The sequence below is a fragment of the Lynx rufus genome, unplaced genomic scaffold (assembly GCF_022079265.1).
Source record: "Lynx rufus isolate CCGP_SWC_20201006 ecotype Redwood Valley unplaced genomic scaffold, mLynRuf1.p SCAF_5, whole genome shotgun sequence".
NCBI lineage: Eukaryota > Metazoa > Chordata > Mammalia > Carnivora > Felidae > Lynx > Lynx rufus.
The window spans coordinates 36,139,304-36,146,926 of record NW_025814867.1 but is presented as its reverse complement, the minus strand read 5'-3'; positions in this window follow the sequence as shown (position 1 = coordinate 36,146,926).

The window sequence follows — 7,623 nt, the reverse complement described above, 5'->3', positions numbered from 1 at the left end:
AAAAGATTTCTACTTTAATCATATTAGTTGGCACAGCAGGCCAACCGTGCAGGCATTGCCTAGGCAACCTTCTGTCATGGATGCTGACAGGGACTGGGGGCTGGGGAAGGGCAGTTGGACCACAGCAGGGATTTCTGACCTTGTCAAGTTTGAGGGTCTTCATAAATGGCAAAATATTTCTGGTACCTCCACAGGTTGGTGCTTGTGCTTGTAGTAACTCTTTGTTCATTGCCGCAGCAGCTTCCCACATTTGAAAAACGCAAGCAAGTTCATGCATGGGATAGGCGCTGCTATTTTTCACAGGCTGCAAACAGTGCTTGGTGTACATGCCGATTCCTGGAGCTCCTTGTTTGCTCGGTGGCCCAATGCTGGGCCTCTCTGGGCCAGGAGATCTCTGTGAGCTGTTCATGGCAGATGAACAACCGATCGCCCAGCACTGCTCTGGGAAAGTGCAGAGTCCATCTCACTTTTATCTCAGTGCAAAATAAATCAGATCAGAGATAGGCTAGGTCTCCAGATGTGGGGCCTCAGAACTTGTGGCCCTGGACTCCTGCAGGGTGAGGCATGGATGTGGAATTTGGGGCTTGTTAATTTTTTTTTTCTTTTTTAAATATTTAGAATTTGGGGCTTCTTGACTTCACTGAAATCCTGTGCAAAATCTCGTGTGTTCGTGCTTTCGTTAGGGTCTGTCATTTCTGCAGATCCTCAAAAGGAAACCAGTAATTTGGAAAAAGTTAGAACTGCTCTGCTTTAAAAGAGGCAGGCTGGGGCGCCTGGGTGGCTCAGTCGGTTAAGCGTCTGACTTCGGCTAAGGTCACGATCTCGCGGTCTGTGGGTTCACGCCCCGCGTCAGGCTCTGGGCTGATGGCTCAGAGCCTGGAGCCTGCTTCCGATTCTGTGTCTCCCTCTCTCTCTGAGCCTCCCCCGTTCATGCTCTGTCTCTCTCTGTCTCAAAAATAAATAAACTTAAAAAAAAAGAGGCAGGCTGCATCAAGACACAGTTGAACGGAATAATGGCAATCGTGTGGATTATCACTGCAATTGTAGCAACAAATCTCAATTGCTGAGCATCTGTCACAGGCCAGGCACTATGCTTGAGACTGTAGGGATATATTCTCATTTTACACCCCTGTAGTCTTCATGACTATCCTTCCCAGTGGGAGTTCATATCCCCTTTTACAGAGTGAAGTCCTGGGGCCCAGAGAGTGTAAATACCTGGACAGAGTCATATAGGAACAGAGAGGTAGAGAAGGGACATGGGCCCAGGTCTGGTTTCCTTGATGCTGGTGCTCTCTTGGGGTATCACCTTGGGAAGGTGACAGTTGCTCAAAGGAGGTGTCCTCCTGGCAATGCTGCAAATGCATCAGGGACTTCACTTTCCCTTCCTGGCTATTCCTGGAGAGCTGGGGCCAGGGGGAAGACCTTGTTTTCATAGTTAGAGCTGATATCCACTGAGAAAACCCAGTATTCACAGGTGAGGCCTGAGGTGAGGTCCCTCCAACCTGACAGGTAGAGTCTTGCCTTTAAACCTACAGAGGTTCTGGGCTGGTGCAGAAAGAAGCTTATGTAGTTCTCTAAACTATAGCCATTCACTTTTAACTGCATAAGACCTGCAGCTTTTTTTTCTTTTTTTTTTTTTTAACTGGGAAACAATTTAGTTAGGGACACTGAGTGTCTGGCACTTGGATATCAGTGGCCTTTCTGTTACTATTCTTTGTGGGGAGATGGGCCCCAAAAGCCTCTACTGACATGAGGCAACCATGCAAGGGAAGGGGCTGTCTGGACTTTGTCACAGGATCTTGCTGGGTGTCCCTCAGCCTAGGTGAGCACTTGGGTCTCTCTTCCAGCGTCTTTACCCTGTGCCACCCGGCAAACTCCATGCACCCTCTGTGCTGCCACATGTTGCTTCCCCTAGGAGACTTCGTTGACTCGCTGGAGCATCTTGGGCCCTCCTGGTCCCGCTGTGACCCACCCTGACCTGAATGCTGTGCCCCTTTCTACATGGTTTCCATCCTGAGGGTGGGGCACTGTCTCCCTTATCTTAGTGTCCCCAGCACTTAGCAAGTACTTAGTAGGGTGCTGCTGAAGAAGGTACAGACAAGCCCCAATCTGGTACTTATAAAAGGTGAAGGGAAGGCATATTGTAAGTGGCAGAACCCCTACTCCAATTAGCTTAAGACACAAGAGAGGATTCAAGAAGGCAGGGGTGCATCCTGATCCTGATCCAGACCCCGGATCGCCAACCCCCACCCCCGCCACCTCTCACCTCAGCTTCTCTCGTGTTTCAGCCTCATCCTCAGACAAGCTCTCTGTGAGACAGGGCACAGAGGGAAGGTACAGTGGGACCATCACCCATCACAGCCTCCAGGACAGGGGCTGCATTCTACCTCAGCCTCTCTGTGCCACTAAGAAGTTGTGTGACCCCAGGCAAATTACTTGACCCCTCTGGGCCTCATTTTCATCAGTGAAATGGCGATCCTAATAGTGCCTACCTCAGAGGGCTTTTGTGCGAACTACATAGCCAGTACATGTGACATGCTTTGTACAGTGCCTGTAATGTTGTCATAAATGTTAGCCATTACTACTATAATTACTATTCATTTCCAACCCAACAACCTATGTATGCTTCTCATTAGTGATAGGATAAACTCAAAATCTATTTTTCATTGACTCCTATAATGTGCCTCAAATCCTATCTAGGCTTATCACTTTTGAAGAGGAAAAACATGTTCTTGTGTATTTCTCCTTCTCTCTCACACTGCTGCCACGCTTCACTTCTGATGCCACATGTGTGGGGCAGTTCTCACACCAAGTGATTCTCTGTGACATCAGCTGGTGTCCTGTCACTTGCTTCAATTCTGACGTGATCAGCTTGGAATCAGCGTCAGATCCCACAGCCTTAAGGGCTCAGTCCCACAAGCCCGCCCCACTTCAGACACCATTCACACATCCTAGGTCACATGTACTCTGACCTACCGGCTATAAATCAGGGTTCCTACAACTCCTCCTTGGGTTCAGTCATTTGCTAGAATAGCTCACAGGACTCAGGAAAATACTTATATTTACCAGTTTATGATATAATAAAGGATATGATAAAAGATACAAAAGAATAGCCAGGTGAAGAGGTATACAGGGCAAGGTCTGGGAAGGTCCTAAGCATAGGAACTTCTGGTTCTATGGAGTTGGCGTGTGCCACCCTTCCAGCATGCAGATGTGTCTACCAACCCAGAAGCTCCTTGAGCCTCATACTATTGGGATTTTTATGGGGGCTTCACCATATAGGCATGACCAGTTATTAACTCTGGAGAATGAGGGGTGGGACTGAATTCCAAACTCTGAATCATAGCTTGGTCTTTCTGGTGGTCAGCCCCCAACCAGGAGCCCACTGAACTATCTCATTAGAACAAAAGACATTCCTATCACCCAGCATATTCCAAGAGATTTAGGAGCCCTGTGTCAGGAACCAGGGTCCAAGACCAAATATTAGAACAAAAGGTGTTCCTAGTGCTCTTATTGCTTAGGAAACTATAGGGGTTTAGGAGCCCTGTGTCAAGAACCCAGGGCAGAGACCGATATATATTTCTTACTGTCTCACGTTCATATATCTGACATGCTAGTCCAGCCTCTGCACCTTTATTCACACTGTTCCTCTACCTACTATGCCTACTTTTCATTCTCTGCTACTTCAATTCCCTTTAATCTTCATCACCCCAGGGACATCATGAAGGGCCCCCTCCTTCTGTGAAACCTGGCCTGGACACCAAAGTCCACGTAGGGGTAGGACTTGATTTTCTCCTGCGGTTTCATGTGTGGAAACCCATGGAGGGCACACCTGTCTACTCCATGTGCCCACGGCCAGATGGGCGCAGCACTTGGTCATGTTTTCCTGAGTGAATTTGTTGTCTGCGTCGGTGCTCAGAGAGAAACTTCCCACGTCTCTCTTTATTAAGATGAAATACTCCTTTTATTCTTATTTTCTTGGAAGGAAACAAAATCAAAGAAATAAACCCTGAAACTGCTACAGTTTTATATAGAAAGCATTATTTCTGAGCTAAATGATTTTTTTCCTGAAGGAAAATTTAGAAATTGTGGCTCCTGGTGGAATTAAGGGAATGGAAATGAAGTCATGCATAGATTCACAGCATCTGAAGAACTCTGTTTTGGACCCTATTTTGCTCACTTCTACAACTTGGTATAAAAAATTCAAGCTTCTGGGCCCACTTCAGCTTTGCAGTAACACGTGTCCCTTGGGCTTTTCCCCAAATTGCATTTTTTCCTGGTTTCAGTAAATTATTTGCCTTGGACTGTATTAGTTTTTCTGAGAACCTCTACAAAACTGGATTCTTCTGGTCATTTGCTGGCAAAGAAACCCTTTGATGTCAAACCAGAATGTCGTCACGGATCATTTGGAGACCAGGGTGACCGCGGAAATGTCTCACCTTACCCCCTTCCTTCTTGTCACCTACCCTTCCTCCCTGTCCTACTTCCCGTAGCAGATATTGAAGTGTTCTCTCAGAACCATGTCTATTTGATCTTCTAGTCCTTCAGGCCTCAAGGCAAGTCCCTATTAGTTCAGGAAGTTTTCACTGACCTCAGATTGGATGATGTGGCTCAGAGGCAATGAATGTGGAATGTGTCTGTGTGTATGCACACACACGCACACCTGTGTATACGTGTCCATACAAGTGTATGTGTGCATACTAGTGTGTGTGTGCATGAGCATATGTGTGTCCACACAGATATATGTATACAAGCATATGTGTGTATGTGTGTGTGTGTGTGCATGTGTATGTTGATATATATGTACATATGTGCTCGTGTGTCTGAGTGTGTGTGTATGTGGCATAGCTGAGTATGTGGGGCTGGGTACTGGTGATAGCTTGTACTAGGAAGTCATGGCAGTAGGCAGAATTAGGGACACTTGTATGTAGGTGTTCTCCCAGCACGTTGGTAGTCGTATTATCTGTCTTTGTTTTCTGCATATACCTCCGTATTTACTTTGGGGTAGAGCAGCTGTTGAAATGATATCAGCGATTTAAATTATATCAACATTTCCCCACATACCCTGTTTCTTATTATTTCTCAAAACAAAAAGAGGGAAATACATAAATGGCAAATTCAGAGTCTAACAACCCAAACCAGTGAGCGCTTTCTCTGTACCTATTAGGGGCCATTCCTTCTTGCTCTTCTGCAGGCCATCCTCATGGTAGCCTTTTCTTTGGCCTGTGTCTTTTCAGTGTCCCTTTCCTATCATCAGTCCTCCAGTCTGTTCAACTAGCCACTATGTTCAGTTTTTCTGTTAAAAGGACTGGTGTGGTGTTTGTTTTCCAAGCTGAACCCAACTGATAACAACACATAGCTGCTGCTCTTTGATTCACCAGTCCTTCAAGATCTTCACCCATTCAAGTCAGAACTGTGATATTCTCCAGAGCTTGTCCAATTTCCGCTGCCTGGATCTGCCATCCGTTCAGTGCTTAATCCAGAATCTTGGGCACCATCCTTCATTCCTCTCTCCTGCTCACCTGCACCTACCCCATCTCCGCCCTTCCATTGGTTAGAAGGGGCTATGATTCCACCTTGAATCTCCCCCAGCCCAGGTATCCATGCTTGTACTAACAGTCCTCTTGCCTTTTCTCTTGGCCCCTCACAACTCATTTCCTACCCAGAATCAAAAGTACTACTACTTTTGAAACATAAATAGGATGTTATATTGTGTAGCTTAGTAGCTTTCAACAGCCTCCTGAGGCACATACCTTCTGTGATGACCCATAGATCCTGCCAAGGCCACTTTCCTGTCTCTCTTTCCTCCTTTCCTACACACCAGCTTCCCCAGCTGTGTTCCTGTTTCTTGAACATGCCAAGCTCTTTTCTGCCTTAGGACCTTGGCATCTACTGCCTTCTATCTGGAATGCTTTTCTCCTCTGTTTGTCATATGGCTGGCTCTTCCCCATTCTTAAGGAAATAACTTTAAATTTACCTCCTGGGGAACCATTCACTGACATCCTTTGTTTTAACAGCGAGGGCTGCCATAACAAAGTGTCATAGACTGGGTGTCTTATAAACAATAGAAATGTATTTCTAGCCTCTAGAGGCTAGAAATCCAAGGTCAGGGTGCCAGCATGGTCAGGATCCAGGCAAGGCCCTCTTCTGGCTTGCAGACTGCTGGCTTCTTATACCCTTACATGGTAGAAAGACAGTGAGCTAGCTCTCTTGTAAAGGGCACTAATCCTGTTCATGAAGGCTCTACCCTCACAACCTAATAGAGGCCCCACCTTGAAATACGATTACCTTGGGATTAGGGTTTCAACATATGAATTTGGAGGGGGGCACAAATACTTAGTCCACTGGACCCTCTTTAGAGTTGGTACTTCCCAGGCTCCATACTGCTTTCCTTCGTAGTAATTGTCATTATTTCCAGTCATCAACATATCTATATCTTTATCTGTCCTCCCTCATTATAGTGTAAAATACATGGGGCAGGGACTGTGTCTGCTTAATTCACCACTGTATTCCCATGCCTTGCACCCAGGTCTCAGTACAGATGTGCCTAATGAATGAATAAATGTAGAGTGGATATCAAAGGAAAAAAAGAAGAGAAAAGAAAAAAAGGAAAAAGAGGAGAGGTGTAAATAAACCACGGCTTACTTAGCTAGCAACTGTACAGCTACAAGCTGTTTTAGAATAGATGTGACCACTAATTATCTGTTCGTGTAGCCCTAAACTCTTCTCTGAGGAAAGACTAATAGGGATGTTGAAATAGGTAGATATACAGAGAGATTATGGCTCAACACAGTGGCATATACCTGTGAATTTCTTGCTTATAAGTGGCATACATGTTTATGTATATATACTTCGGTGCATATACATCGTTTCATCTTATAAAACCTCTTCCTCTTACCAGCATTTTCCACTTTGTAATATGCTGTCAGCTATATTGCTCATTTGAATCCAACAACAATCCTAGGAGTCAGGGAAAGGAGCATTATTCTCATTTTATTAAAGATCACTTGTAAAATCTCACATCAAACCGCATCATTGTACAGACAAAGAAGCTGACACCCAGTGTGAGAGCGAGACTTCCTCAAGTTCCTCAAGTTCAGGAAGAGCTGGTGTTAAAACCAGATCCTTGCCTCCGTTTTTGTACCTCAGGAAGGGTCCTGGGAAGGGGGCCTCTGCATGACGTGTAAGGGGTTCGATGCCATTTAGAAATCCTACCTTGCATTTGGTAGAATGGTTTGGCTACTGGTTAGGTGGACCTCTCAGAGAATCCAGCCAACTCTTGCGGTCACTGAAGGCAAGGCTATGTGTCCTCTAGAGAAGGAAGGTCTGGGTGCCGTGGCTTATCCAATTCTGGCTGTACTTGCTTTTCTGTGTGTAGGTGTGATCATTGTAATGCAATATTCATACCACTCTGTTTTTTTAAGTTTAATTTCATTTTAGTTTATCAGTAGTAAAATCCCTGCTGGCATGTCATTTAATTTGCTCCCTGTGCTAATGATGATTCTGAAGCCTTTTACAGAAATGATTATATGGTAATACCAAATCTGATGGTGGATTCAAGCCATCATTTACAGTAATAGGATCATAACGAAGCTCCCTGGGGAATTTCTTCTTGTAATACTG